General features: G+C 38.4%; 1 protein-coding gene across 8 annotated transcripts in view; it reads right to left on the bottom strand.

Annotated features, from left to right (window-relative positions):
- Window positions 1-14,648, bottom strand: part of MAPK10 (mitogen-activated protein kinase 10) — a 114,818-nt gene that overhangs the window by 79,561 nt on the left and 20,609 nt on the right. For 2 of the 8 annotated variants that reach the window (XM_052681701.1, XM_052681704.1), the window contains exon 3: window positions 14,555-14,627. The exons of the other annotated variants lie outside the window; for them this stretch is intronic. The gene's annotated coding sequence lies outside the window, so the exon portion shown is untranslated. The remainder of the gene's footprint in view (window positions 1-14,554; window positions 14,628-14,648) is intronic. 8 annotated transcript variants of the gene reach the window in all.

Genomic DNA, 14,648 nt, shown 5'->3' with positions numbered 1-14,648 from the left:
ATAATTTCAGGTTGAGAATTAAAAATAATTATAGCTATGAGAAGGGAAAAAAAAAAAAAGATATCAGGAGTGCTGGATTTTTGGTGCAAAACACAATGTGTAGTTGCAGAGCCTGCTGTAAGTTAGAAAAAGACCAAAGGCCCAGCACTGACCAACCAGCTGCACAAAGCATGCTCAGGAGAGGGATGCAGAAAATACCCCAGTTGAAGTACACATAGAACAGTAGGTCCCAGGAATGAATTGAAAAGAGACACAGTAATTGGACAGAACCACCCAGAACCTGTTCATTCTCCCACATGAACTAGTTACACAGACAGATCTACACATTGCTGGCTGTACTCAGATGCAATCAAGCTATTCTAGCATGTGAAGTAACACAGATTAAGAATAATCACACAGTAAAATAGTTTTTAAATCAGTATTTAAGAGAGCAAAGAGACAACGAGGCATCTATAGGTTCCCTTTACTCCCTCTAACAGAGGTGTTCTCTAGACATCCTACAGCTGAAACAGGTATCACAAGTATTTAAAACCAACCTGATCATTGTATTTGGAGATCATAGAAGAGCTCCTTGCAAAATTCTCGATTGAAAATGAGCACTAAGAACAAAGACACTCCTCAGTTCTCTCTTATGTGTTATTATAAGCTTACTATAGTTGAAGATGCACAGGATCAAAGAACAGCTGATTACACAATGCCCACAAATCTCAGGGAAGAAGAAGAATTATTGAGTAAGCCCAAGAAATGCATCAACCACTGAGTCACCACTGTCATATGTGGATGAAGAAATATGTCACCTTTATGATGACAGATGGAGGAAGATATATGTACAGAGCTGGGGAAAGGAGGGACCTGCAGCTGAAGCAAACAAACCCACACCACAGGATGACAGCCTGGAAAAACTGAAGATGCACTCAGCAGGAATAAAATCTATCTAGATTGCAGAGATCTTAATAAGGCTATCCCAAGAAATCAGCCTTCCCCTCCCATGCCAGACATTTTGCTTAAAACATATTTAATAATCTGCGCAGACACTACCAAAGATAGTCAATTGTCTGAACCCAGTTCTTTGGTGAGGAAAAACCAAACAAAACACTAAAAACGGAACGTTTTTCCATCTATTTATTGTTGGCAATCAAATCATTTGACAAAGCATCATTACATAGGAGCAAAGGAAATCGTGAAGGCATTGCCTGCATTCACGCTGTAGTTCATGTCACGGTAACTTCAGGGAGAGACTGAAGCTGGAGATGGTCACAATGCAAGCAGAAAATACTAAGGTCACTGCAGATAAAATCCAGTTTGTGACAGAAGATGATAGGACAGTCGCTCTTCTCTGCCAGAACACAGCCAAGAAAGGTAAAGCCACTATAAAATAGTAAAGCACAGTGGGAGCTCCAGATGCAGAATGTACCAGATGGAAGCTTTTCTGACCACTGTGGCATACTCCAACAGCAGCGTGGCAATCAGCAGGAAAAGCACTCTGGGCAGAAGAGCCTGGTCCCCTCCTGCCAACAGCACAGCGCCTGTACACAACAGCTGTTTGTGCATAGTACCACAGTCACAGCCACAGACAGCAGTAATCTGGGCAATGTGGTAATGATGAATGCAGTGCTATGCGACATGCACAGGGAATGTATTTAGAGGATCATAAAGGCAACAATCAGTATTTGGGTCAGCGATTAAAAACTGCCATCTCCATCCTTCAAGATGCACCTTAGGTAAAAAAATGTCCATAAGACAACAAGTACGTGGAAATGAATGAGACAACACCTACTACACACAGATGGATTAACCAGGAACTGTCAGCACTACTGCTACCATGGCTGTTTGGAATGCTCTGAGTGGGAAAGGTTGCAGAAGTGAAAATGCATTCACTCAGCAATAAAGTGCAGTACTCTCTTTATCATGAAAAAAATTCACAGAATCACAGGGCTTGGAAGAGACCTCTGGAGATCCCCCAGCTCAACCCTCTGCTAAAGCAGTTCCCTGCAGCAGGTCACACAGGAGTGTGTCCAGATAGACCCTGAATATCTCCAGAGAAAGAGACTCTACAGCCTCTCTGGTGGCGGTTCTGATGCTCAAATCATCAGAGGGTTCTGGGTAGAGGGAGGAGGGTTTTACATGACCCAGATCCCAACGGTAAACCTGCACAGATGGGATGATCGCTGTCTGGTATCCAATAATGAAGGATCTAGTTCAGACTTCAGCCCTTTTTGTCACTCTGTCTCTGATGCAGGGAAGCAGGGATACCACAAGCCTGCCCATTTCAGCCACAAACACATCAGTATTTCTGTAATTGAAGTAAACTGATGCAAATACGCATGCACATGTGGGCGGCCTATGGAGAGAAAATTGTTTTCTGTCTGTAGAAGCATCTTTTCCTGCCCTGCAATTTGATTTTTATGTATTTGAGCATCATGCAGTAACATGCATGATGCTGTACTTCATTTTAAGCACCTGGATACTCTGACTAGAGCACTGTTCAACTGCTTAAAGTTTAGATTTTAAGGATGGATCAGTTGCTTAAAATTACGTATTTACACACACATCTTGTTAAGCTGAACTGTCCCTTCAGTGCTGGGGGGAACAGCGGGTTCAGAAACACCACTGCTGGCAACAAGAAAGCAAACAGAATAGAATACTGTATATAACTTAGATAGTTGGCAGATGCTACTATTTCTCAAATCAAAACTGAAAAATTAAGGACTAAAAATGTTGGTGAATATCCCTAATTTAGAATTTCTTCAGTTCCAATTCCCATTGGGTGATTATCTTGCTTCCCTTGCTTTCAGGTTCACATATTGGTCCTGAGAGAGACTGACTAGAGATATCTCTGCTCTGCTAATAGCACAGATGGGGTAGCAACATTGTTATACCCATCCTTATTAAGAAAACTCTTCCTTATCTTTCTGTTCACTCCCAAAACAATGATCTGAGAGCACTATTTTAATTGCAGAATCATAGAACCATAGAATCAATTGAGTTGAAAGGGACCCTTAAAGGTCAACTAGTCCAATACCCCTGCAATGAACAGGGACGCTTACAGCTACATCAGGTGCTCAGAGTCCCATCCAGCTTGACTTTGAATGTCTTCAGGGATGGGGCTTCTATTACCTCTCCGGGCAACGTGTGCCAATGCTTCACTGTTTATATCGTGAAAAACTTCTTCATTATGTCCAGTGTAAATCCTCCTTCCCTTAGTCTGAAAACATTTCCCCTTGTCCTATTACAAGAGATCCTGCTAGAGAGTCTGTTCCCTTCTTTCTTGTAGCCTATCAATGTTTTTCTCTTTCCACTGCAGTCAGATACCACACACTACCTCCACTGTCAAATATTAAGAAGCATGAACACAAATTCCATTATAGAATCACAGAAACACCAAGGTTGGAAAAGACCTACAAGATCATCCAGTTCAACCATTCACCTATCACCAGTAGTTCTCACCAAACCATGTCCCTTAGCACAATGTCTAAACATTCCTTGAACACCTCCATTTAGGGTCAAATATTGCTCAGATATGGTAAGCACCAGAAATTCCAACAGTCACAAAGGTTAAATACTTTTTAATAAGAATTCAAGCTGCAATGACCTGAAATCCTTCAAACTCAGGCTGGGCAGCTTGTCAGAGGCTGGTTCCAAGTGCAAGATCCCAGACAGGATTCAGAATGTCTTGTCCTGTCCTGCAGGTGAGCTGAAAAAGTCATAAATTATCCTCAGCATTTTGCCAGCAAAGGATCCTGGACTGCATTCATGATCACCCACTACAGGGTAGTATAAATCATAACATAATGCCTTGTCAAAACTACGGTCCATCAGTCCATGATGGAGAAGTGTCCAGGAGCACCCCAAGCAGTTGCTGTCACCCCAGAGCAATGTACTGACCCTCAGTTCTGTGCACCCAGCCATAAAATGGCAGCAATAATACTGATTTTTCAGGATTGATATGAAGCTTAGTAAAGCTGGTTTAAGTGCTTTGTTATGCTTGAGCAAAAAAGGAAATTATTATAATTTTAAATGAAGATTAATTATAAAACTGTTAACATAAGCATATTAGAAAAATGAATGGCGAGGCAGCAATTTAAGTCGCTTTCTTGCGAGATAATTTCATATGCATCTTGTTATCGCTAATCCCCACTTTCCTAAATCCAGTGCTTGTTTCCCTGCACTAAAGCTAAGAAGAGGCAATATGCCATCACTGAAATGCTGATTGAAAAATTAGCCTCCATGCAGAACTGTTCTAATCACTACATGTTATACATCTGCCTGTCACAGCTTCAGCCTGGAAAATAGAGCAGTGCACCAAGACGGCATTTGTAGCAAGTCTCTCTTGCAATTTTGTACAAGAATCCTAGAGAGTGCACTCTTCCCTTAATCTGGTAATGATATAAAATCCTCTCCTAAGCGTGCTGCTTGGATGAAAACTTAGGACTAAAAAGCATATAATGCTGAAGATGGTACAGATCCTGTAATAAAGGAATTAAGCAAAATAACCTAATTATGTTTGATGTACAAAATTATCAAAGCAAGTATTGATTCAGTTCCTAGTCCCTAAATCTCCCATAAATATGTTCTATGAGCTTATGTCCCATCACTTAAGCTATGCATGCAAATAAAGACAGAGCTCCAGGCTCATCTTCAAATAGAAAATAAAAGGAAAAAAATCAACCAACCCACCTCATTGCATCCTCCAGTCTATTTGCATTACAGAGTCTCCTCAGAAAAGTTAAATCACCATAAAATCTGTTTAAATCCTCTAAGAGGATAAATATTTCAGGCTAAAACAATGCATCTTCATAAAATCTCCCCTGCACTTGTACAACTTCCCTCCCAGAATTTAGGAAAGCAGTGGTGGTTTTCGGAAATCAAGTCAAGTGAACAAACATTCAGAATATTTGTCTTTGTTCTCTAGCATCTTCCCTTTCTCTCATCCTGTTCTCACTACAATGTGTTATATGAGATTTCACTACTAAACACAGCACTTGGCGAACAAACAAATGCACACGGATTTATTGCACACAAAGACAAATCATTTAAATGCCTTAGCTATAGGGCTCCTAACATCTCCTTCCAAACAAACGACAAAAAACACCTAGAATCAGAAGTACAGAAAGTCAACTGATTGCATTACATTCTGTTTGGATAACAAGCCTGACAAACCAAAGCATAGAGGTAGTGGTGAATATACATGCAACTAAGGAATTAAGCTATAGAATTCTACAGCGTGTAGAATAGTGCAGAAGAGCACACATGCTCATAAAAGGCCCAGTTCTTCATCCTGAGTAAAGAGGCCTAAATTCTGCTGATTTGTTGTGCTTCACATCTCACAAGACAAAGTTGCAGCAAACACCAACATAGCTTGTTTGGTTTTTTTTTCTTTGAGTAATTCTGTACTGAATGCAGTACAGAGATGTCATCAGTAGAAAGCGGAAGTTTAACATGAAAAAAAGTAAAGGCCTCAGTGCCATATAAGGAACATTATACTAAAAAGATACACCATTATCTGACAGCAAGCACTTGAAACTTAATGGTAATATCAGCTTTTTTTTTTTTAATAAGCATTTGGGACCTCACCTTAACTGAAAGAAAGTGCTTGCATCACATACTGTGGAGCAACATTCAACATCAACTCATACAACACCAATAGCAGAGCTGCAATGAAAATCTTGATCATTCTGATTACTTCCTAAACTAACAGCTTAGAGCCTATATACCTCTTTTTACTATAGGAATAAATATTCTAGACAGAAACAGCACATTATTTTATGTAGTATTATCACTATTCAATACAGCATAATGGCTTATAACTCTCTTGATACCATTTTTTAATGCTCATACATGGTAATAAAGACCGAAGTTTCACTAATGCACATTCAGGAAATCTACTGGGAGTTACACCAAATGCTACTTATATAAGTATAAATGCATTTTGTTTATTTATTATAACAGTTACATATTCAATGAAGTTACTGTGAACAATATGAGGTTGACTTATAACCAACATGAAAAACCTCTCCATGTGTTGAGACGTTATCAACATTATGAAGTTTCATGTGCCATGAGTGAAATGTTTTATCAGAAAGATAAATCCAACATAATGGTGCCATTAACTACGGTTATTAATTCTGCCTTCATTTTGCTACATTTATACCGTGTCTGTTAGTAATCTTCCCATATGCTTATCCTTTGGAGCAGAGATTCAGTGTCTTTCCAAAATGTAGCTCAGTGCTACAGCACAAAGGTCAGAAAAGACAGATACATTCACTTCAGTAGGGAAACAGAAGGCATTTATTGCACTCCCTTTCTGAGACAGATCTTAACTCCAAGATGAAACTGTTCATTAGAACATAAGGATCAAAAGAAAATGAATTTCAAGTGTCTGGAGCAAGTGTCTATATGGAAGAAAAAAAAAAAAAAAAAAACAGCCGAAGAAATTTTGCAATGATGAAAGGTAAGTTGGTTTTTCATTGGCTGTTTTCTATTACTAGAAAAAGACATGGCATTCAGTGAACAAAGTAGAACAAGTGCTGATTCCTGGATTAGGCAGTGGCAAGAGTATTTTGAGCATCATTATGATTATTCTTTGCAATGAACTGAGGACTTAACTGATTAAATAAAGCTTTTTAGATAAGGAAGCACAATATTGCTAATCCTGGTGACTGATATTAAAAAAAGCTTCCTCTTCTTCACCCTTACAATGAGTTCTGGAATGAAGCCAAAACAGTTCTGCTGACATCTGCAGAAAGCAGGAGAGGAACAAAGGAAAGCAGTAGAGGCCAGGCTTCTTCCTCCCCCCACCACTCTTCATTGAAGCAAGTACATTTGGGAGGTATAAAGGGAGAAACATTCATAGCTGCCATCATGTACAGAAGCATAAGGTAACCATTTCTAGCATTTTAGATTCACCAAGATCTAAGGCAGTAACTCTTACCATCAGCATACAAAAAAGGCTGCTTAATACAACAGATAAAGGATCTGACAGTAAAAATCCTTCTAAACAATGATTTAGAACAATATTCTCAGAACATCCCTGTATTTCACTACTTACACAGTTCTTTTGAAATGGCATCTGTTTTAATATAAGTGTTTTTAAATTGCAAAAGGCCTGCAAAACTATTAATAAGCAGCAAGTAGTGGTAGTGGTTGGTCAGAAGGAGCTCACGTGATAAGATCAGTAGAAGACCAAAGTGTGATGTGTAACCCTGCAGGATGAGTCACAAAAAGCCGAACAGCCTCCTGCTGAGGGGGAATGCACATGAAACCATAGGTTAAGCTGCTCTACAAGGACAGCCATCACGAAGTAGCATTTGTCATGCTTCAGGAGTTGAGTCTTGTTTGGTACACAGGTAATTTCCTTAGCTCTTCTTTTTCATATATAAACACCTGCTAAGTAAACTTATGCTTATGCTTAAACTGATTTATGCTTAAAGATGACAAAAATGAGTTTTCTGAGCACCAGAAAGTTTCTCTGCAGCATGGTCAGGTTTGAGGTTGGAGCTTAAGCTATGATTTGAATGATCAGCACTTACAATTCAAGTAGGGCTTTGTTGGTGACAGTCAAACTCTGACATGAGATTGCGAGTTTATTACTTCCCCCCCCCCATGCTTTTTCTTCACTGTAAAATAAAGCAATTTTGGGGTCACGTCATAGAATGAAAGTTGGAAAAGACCACTAAGATAATTTAGTCCAACTGTCAATTGTTTGATTTAGAGAGTGCTGAGTCTCTAGGAAATAATTTTAACTACAATGTTGCCATTTTATTAACTGCTACTATTGCCTTCACTTCATTAATGCAGGAGCTGGGTTCACCAGTGTACCACACTCTCTCCAGCCCTAAGTCAACCTTGCTTCTTCAGACACACCCAAAAGATCTAGACCAAAACAGCTCAAAGTCTGCTCTGAACTGTTCTGATCTCTTACAAGTTGCATAACAGAGAATTCACATAAATTAAGGAACCAGTCAAAAAGCACTTAGTGTGGGGGAAAAACATACAGCACTTGCTCAAGTGCTTGATGCTCCTTGAGGTCCCCAAGCCATTCTGTGATTCTATGATTTAAAAATCCCAAAAGCTGTAGCACTCAGCAGCTAAGGCGACACTACCAGTGACAAAACCACAGGACAGCACGGAAGATGTTCCTTACTACTGAAAAAAGTATTTGGAGAGGAGGAAGGAGGAAAGAAGAAGAATCCATAGCTTTCCTTGCATTTTATTAAAAAACACCAGAATCTAATTGTGTCAAAAAAAAAAATCACACACATTTATAAAAACATTTAAAATTTGAGTCGCACTTCAAATTTTTCTTTCATTCATTGGCAAGAGTAAAGAAGCAACAAGAGTAGTCTGGCAGCCTAGGAGCTACAAGAAAGGACCTCACCACTCATTTACCATCAGCACAAAAGACACATCCAGGCTGTCTGTGCATCATACAATTTTCATGATCCCACCGAGGTTCCACTACCAGTTAACAGGTTTGACTACCTGGTGTGCAGATCACAGTTGTCAGGCCAACAAACTCCCAAGCTCACCAGGCACATCCGTGCTAAGATTCAGGTGAAAATATTTTTTTTCCCCAATATGCCTGTTCACACGTTGCCAGGAGTATTAAACTAAATAGAATGCAAATGACAGCTTCTGTAAAACATCATAGTCCCAATGAAATCAATAGAATTGCACTGAGGATTGAAGCCTATACCTCATCTCAGCCAATAGTGGCCATGTGAAAAAATTCCAGAACCAAGGTGACATCTATACCTGTATTTTTTCAGAACATATATATATATATATATATATATATATATATATATATATATATATATATATAAAAGGATTGCACTGTAAGTTTCTTGGATTAAGGAGCACACAGCATCTTGAAAACATGGGTTTTACTATCTATAGATTATCGCAATTTGTACAGACAGGTATTCTTGCCAAACTCCTCTCTTACAAAAGGCATCCACCATATTCCCTTATGCAGCTTGATAATAAAATTAATTTTAAGCACAGCAGCAAATTAAGCTTTCACGGTGCCATAAAAATGTCCATCAACACATGGATGACTGAAATCTAACAAAATTAATGCAGACGCATAAGTAGGATTGCGATACATAATTACTACATGCAGATTTTTTCAGGAATAGCTCAAAGATTTTTCTTTCTTGTGAATTTTTTCTTTGTTTCAGGAGGAACAACATTAAAAGTTTCACTTGTTTTTGTCTTTGAGCTCTTATTTAAAGATATGAGCTATTCTTCAAGCACTGATTTCTGTGGTGGACAGTCTGCAGAGTGTTTGAGGTAGGATAGGGTAGCATAGGGTAGGAAAGTTAAGTGGCAGATACCTTCCAACAGAAGGAATCGTGATCAGAAAAGGGCTTAGTTCTAAAAGAACAGGGACAAGAGTATTTATTCATATATCATCATAGCTCAATACGCCATCTGGTTCTGATGCGCAACCAACAAAAAACCTTCATGTCCATGCTATGAAACACATGGAAATTAATTTCTCCCTGATCTCTGTCATGCTCTCTTTACTTCAATGCTAGTAGCTTACAATGGAAGCAAATCCTCCCATCCCTCTTCCTCCTGTCCCTATCACTGCAGTGCTGGTGGGTCAGAGCAAGAAGTATCTACAGTACTGCTCAGACCACTCCATCCCATCCACAGCTCCAAAGAAGTAACCCTGGTAAATAGAGCCCAAGCTGCATTTTATTCCAGAAACAAACACAGAAAGGAAGTGGATTAGGAAGTCTCTGTATCATATACTGCATTGATTTATACAAACTAACCTGGGATAGCAGCCATGTAAACACAGAATTGTATACTGGGCAAATTACTCCTTAGGCTGCTGGTACAAACAGAGCCTTTAATGATGATTTCTTAACCACCCAGAACCAGTACTCCTCCTCGAGGTGCTTCACAGCCTCATAGTTCTTTCAAAGACCCTGCAGTCTTACAATGCAAATATTTTTATTCCTGGGATAGGAGCAGTAGCTTCACCTAATGTCAACTAGAAGTCATCATTTGCTCTGCAAGAAGAACTTTTTATTCACATTAAATATCTAGAAAAGAGATCACAAATCAGGAAGGAGTTAGAAAGTGTTGAAGATGGCAACAGATAATATGTAAAAGATGACCAAATATCTATCTAAAAAAAACCAAAAAAATACCAACCAAGATACCATCAGATTCCTGGAATATCAGAGAGCTCAAGTAATCATTAGAGCATTCTTTGCTGTTATCTTGTTCTTACTTTTAATCACCAAATATTTGGTTAATGGCCACTGAAGGCAGCAACCTAGGTTTTTCAAGTTACAGACAGGCTGAACAACTTGAACAACTCCAATTCTTTAAAAAAAAAAAAAACAAAAAAAAAACAAACAAACAAAACTATACACAAAGCTATCCACTATCCAGAAGCTCAAGCACATCCATTTAATAATTGTTTCTCATACTCATGGCAGATTACTTGTTCTAATAAATTTCACTAGCACCTCAGAGCGTAGTAATAATGCACAAGTGGTGGTACCATCCCTGCAATGGTCCTCTTCTCACCAACCTGCCACCCATACAGAGGTCTGCATCCAACACAAGGACACTGTAGAGCCTGAGGACCAACCTGTGGATCTACAGGGAGTTGGAAAAAATCCCAGAAAACTCAGCTCTCTGGAGAGTCCTCCTCTGTCCATACCTGCCAGACCTTTCACTTGCTCCTGTTGGCAGACTGAGACATGAGATCATTTTTGTAACAACAGCACATAAACAGGCACAGAAATCAGAAAACACATTAAGAAGTGTAGAAGAGGAAATAGGGAAAGCATTTCCTTATGTGGTTACAGAATACTTCCTACCATTTCATGTATTACAGGTATGCCATGATCATACACACAGCTGAGTTCACTGATGCTTTGGTCTCCTTCCTACCTCTTTGCTGGCACCATTCTCTGTGCTCTGATTCAGCATTTTCATTTATTCCTCTGCATGCTATTTAAATTATCTTTATACAACATGTACAGTTGACACTGAAAAACTATTCCAAGATTCAGAGGACATTTGTTTGACACTGTTCCCATGTTCTGCAGCAATACTGCTGGATGTTTCATAAGGTTGGGAGGAAAGCCTGCCAAGCATTGAATTCACCTTCCAGGTGGCACAGAGGTAATGTTTCCATCAGCAACTCAACAAATACAGCAGAGATACCAGCATTTCACCTGAAACATTCACCTGGCACAGGGAAATATAAGAGTCATTAAATTTACTCCTTTTCACGAAGCACAGACTGACATGGTAAAATAAAAGCATTTGATCATCAGTATTACAGAGTGAAACTAAAGACCTGGAGAACTCCTAAAGACAGACATCTGCATTTTAACATCCATATCTCAACAAGCATTCAGAAAGATGATGAATGTGCACTTCGGTCTTATGATAAATAAATAAAATAAATAAAGGCATCATCTTTATTAAACAACATCAAACCCAAAAGTCAAAATTTGTCACATGTTCCCAAAATCTTGTGATACCACAAAGGAATAGCCTTCATGGAACTGCTGGAATGATTTGAAGCCTTGAGCTGTAAGATATTCAATTTTCTCTTTTTTCTTTTTATTTAATTTTTTATTTTTAAAATTAATAAGGATGAAAAGCCTACTTTTTATTAAAAGGAAGCTCACAGTTTCTCATATGTATGTGTCACTGAGCCTAGGGCTTTTTAAATAGCTGCAAGAGTTGAGAAAACTGCATTTCAGTATCACTTAATTAAAATATGAATTTTACCAGCCGCAAAGAATATCAAATGACAAACTAAAGACGGAGGAAGGGATATGAACCAGAGTGAGAAGTAAAAGCAGAAAAAAGAATTCTGTCTTCGGAAGGGAATTAAAACATCCTGCACAACACTATCCAAAAAAAGTTTGTCTCATTTGTTGTTATACAGCAGTTTTTGTAGACACAAGCTTTTCCTGCTAAGGAAGACAAGGAAGCAAAACACCAGCTTCTCCAGAAATTGTGCTCTGAGCTCCTCTGACAAAAGTCTACTGTAACTACCAAACTCACTTAATGTTTACACTGGCTAGATGAAGTTCAGAATTTGACTTTATGTATTCTGCATTTAAACTGATAAGTAAAAGAGAAATGAGATTTTGTGCACAAAACGTAGCCTTGGTTACATGATACAAAGCAAGACTCTCTAAAGATTAAAAGGTACTTAATTATTTAAGAACTCACAAAACCAAAATCTCAGGTGCTTTGCTCATCTGCATAGATATATCAAACCTGGCCTCCCCTTTCATGCAATTTCCAACAAAACAAACTCTGTGCCCACCAGCCCTAGCACTTAGCTTATTTTCATATGCAAAATATCCCAGAGTTTCTTCATTATTTCATGAATATTAATAAATAAAGTTTTGTTCTCTAAATGCTACTCTTGCTGACCATTTAGAAAATGTTTATTTTTGTCTCCCATAAGGGCAGTTCTCTGAACAGTGTAGGATAAGATTCTTTTCCTTTGAAAGTTAAAAGCAAAGTTTTGAACAAGGTTTCTGATTTCACGTACAACTTCCACTGCTATAAAATCTTTGTTTTCATGAACAGGAATGTTTGGATGAAGAATGAACTTGCATGTGTTTATGAACAATATTAACTGAAGAGATCCTGAACAGAAAGTATAAATATTTTTATATCAAAGTTGAAGATTTCAAGTTGTCCTGACTTCATGCAAGTTTTACAGGACTGTATCTACATCTGATCACAACTCATAAAGGACATTATATTCCTAAAGAGACTCAGACTTTCCTTCCTGTGGAGCTGCGTACTCAGAGCAAGACCACACATTCTTCGATTTTTCTCTTAAATATACTCAATAGTTCTGACTCTCAACAAGACATCATCTGGAAGGAAAGTTTCTCAAGTAAATCTCCACTTACAGCATCTCTGAGGAAAAAGATAGCATCAAGCAAACTCCTCATCACATAGTTTCTGAAAACCGCTGTTTGTGTTGATCACCCATCTTCATAAAATCACTGAGGTTGGAAAAGGCCACTAAGGTCACTAAATCCAACCCCCAATCCACCCCACCAAGCCCACTGACCACATCCCTCAGTGCCACATCTCCATGGCTCTTGAATGCCTCCAGGGATGGTAATGCTACCATCTGGGCAGTCTATTCCAATGCCTCACCACTTCTTCTAAAAAGCAATCTCTCCCAGTATCCAAGCTGAACTGAAAAAAAACTTAAAAAAACAGATGGGAAGAACAAAGCTAGAGGAAATTACTCAGAAGAGAGCACTGAACTCACAGAGAAAGTCAACCAAACACAACATGCATGATTTAAATACTATGCAACAGTATTCATAGCTACAACACTCAAAGGCATCTTGGTGACCTGAGGGACAAGTGATCAAGTCACACAGCTTGTAGGCAGAAGTATCACTGTGTTCCATGAAGACAAAATGAGCACTGAGCTTTGCATATACCACTAAATGCTATAGAAGTGGAGATTACACTCAGCTTCTTCAAAAAGAATTTTCAACATATTCACCAATTTTTAGAATATTCACAGTGAGAGGGTATGAACTCACACCTATGGGCTAATCATTTTAGCACATAGACAATATCATCAAAATTCCATGCAACTTATCTGATTTAATTGCAGACATGTTAACAAAATCCTGTATTTGTTATATTAGAATAAAATTGCACAACACATACTTGCCATGAGTCATATTTTGCTGTTACAAGTTTACACAAACTGTTATTATCTACAACTAGCAAATTACCTCTGTGCTGCTAAACACAGAAATTAAAATTGAAAAGAAACAGTGGTATGGTTTTGCACTTAATTCAAAGCTCAGCCAAACCCAATCATATAAGAAGAGTTAAGTCTCACAGATGTATGAATCAACATACTACATCAAGATAAAGTCTGCCTTGCTAACAAGAACTGCTTTTGATCAGACTCCATAGACCTTAATTTCTAAGAATTCAAATGCATCATGGTGGTAATACAGGGAAGTTTTCAAGTTCTAAATGAGCACCTTACACTGAATGCCCACAAGTCAGGGGAGAAGACATCCCGACTGGGATTCCTTCATGAAATATTATTCATGTCAAATACATGGTTTCCTGCCTTGGAGGCATGTTAAATTCCAACAGTACACAACATCTTTCAATGATCTCATACACATTGCTTTTCACTACATTCTCACACATTTTACTCCAGAACAGAATCAAGTAGATTAAACCACCTAATCTTTTCTATTTGTTTCTTCTTTCCAGCAGTTCTGCTAAGGATGACAATGGCACATTATCAGACACTTACTTTATTACGCTATAGCCACGTACTGCTATTGCCCACCAGTCTGTATGTACTGCAGGTGTTCATCTTTGCCTAATCTACAGAATCATAGAAATTCTATATTTTGCTGGAAAGTAGGAACATTTTGATGACTTGAATTTATGCAATATTTTTGCAATAGCCTCAGAAATGGAATATGACCTTAACCATTAATAACAGCCAAATCACCGAAGACTTTCATGAAATCTACAGAGCAACTTGTACCTGATTCTTTTACTCAAAACTCTTGACTTCCTGTTCATGCTGACTGTGGTGACAGGAGCTAGTCAATATCTAGCTGTTATTAAGATGGGGAAAA

This window comes from Tympanuchus pallidicinctus, unplaced genomic scaffold, assembly GCF_026119805.1.
Source record: "Tympanuchus pallidicinctus isolate F22 unplaced genomic scaffold, pur_lepc_1.0 scaffold2, whole genome shotgun sequence".
Classification (NCBI taxonomy): domain Eukaryota; kingdom Metazoa; phylum Chordata; class Aves; order Galliformes; family Phasianidae; genus Tympanuchus; species Tympanuchus pallidicinctus.
This window is presented reverse-complemented; position numbering and strand designations above follow the sequence as displayed.